The sequence below is a fragment of the Pomacea canaliculata genome, linkage group LG4, assembly GCF_003073045.1.
Source record: "Pomacea canaliculata isolate SZHN2017 linkage group LG4, ASM307304v1, whole genome shotgun sequence".
Classification (NCBI taxonomy): domain Eukaryota; kingdom Metazoa; phylum Mollusca; class Gastropoda; order Architaenioglossa; family Ampullariidae; genus Pomacea; species Pomacea canaliculata.
Window position 1 is genome coordinate 14,610,039 of NC_037593.1, and position 1,302 is coordinate 14,611,340.

A 1,302-nucleotide genomic window follows, 5' to 3' on the forward strand; every position below is an offset into this window, starting at 1 on the left:
TTTTGACTGTCCATGCCAAATAATTATTGCAGTTCTATCTGCATAGTCTGTTAGAGATAAGTAATTTTTAGCGGGATGTATACAAATTTCGCTCCAGTTTTACATCCTTATCAAGAACACATGCATTCCCCCTTTACCTCCCAGGCTTCAGTAAGTGTGGTGTTAGTGTTTCACACAATTTTTGATAGTTCAGACAAGAACATATGAGTGGAACCCTGCATTCATTACATTTGCCCGCTTGGAATGAACATGAAACTATCCGACCCGAAGGAAGATACGTAACTCAATCTTTCTGTTTATCACGAGTTGCCTATCTTTGCGTACGGCACGTGACAGCAAGAGGTTGTTCCAAACTGCTGAACGCATTCTGTCAGCGGCCGCCAATGACCAAGTTATGAGCGTGTGAGAGAGAGAGAGGGACTGAAAGTTGTTTCTTCATAAGGTCACTGCACTCTAAGACATTCAGGATGATAATTATATTTAATACGCAGCACGTGCATTGTGGCCACCGATCTGGTTAACGTAGCTTAAAGAGGGTCGACGTACGTGCCTTCTCTTCTTTCATCTTTCAATACCCAGTTCTATTAAAATTATACGGATCTTGCCATCTTGTTGATTAAAGCGATGGAAGGTTTTTACAGCATTTTGCATATTTATGTCTTAGTTATTATATTACCGTGTTGAGTTTCAAATGGGATTCTTTAGTGTTCGCATCACTAGATCGCCTTTATTTGGAATCGCTGAACGTTGCCATTGTTGGAAATATAAATTTAAATATATAATAAGTAATTGTACTTCAATAATCGATCATGATTGATTTGTAGCGTTTTCCTGCTTGAATCACGAACTATAATGCACCTATATACGTCCGTGATTGATACATTGTTTTGCCATAGCTAGTTCCTTTCTCGGCGAAGTATAAACCAAAAGTCTCAAGTTGGGAGAATCAGTGAAGACAGACACTTTCTGCAAAATAAATACGATGGACTATCGATTGAAGTGCGTTGATATTTAAGATTTCAGTTACACGGTAAGACATTAGGAAAGTTTTGTGCACCGGAACTTGTGACACAAATAATTGTGGGGCCAAAAACTGTGATGCCAGGAACTTCGCAGTTCACGACACTTTCCTTGTTTATCTTAGAGTTTCAGTTGCCAAAATCACCCTACTTAATACTTCCTAAAATTAATCATAAATTCTAATTAGAGAATGTCCTTTAATGCATATCATTAGCAATGATCATTAAATAAAAGACCGTAAAAACCTGCGTCGATCTTGATGTATGTGGTGAAATAAGGTTT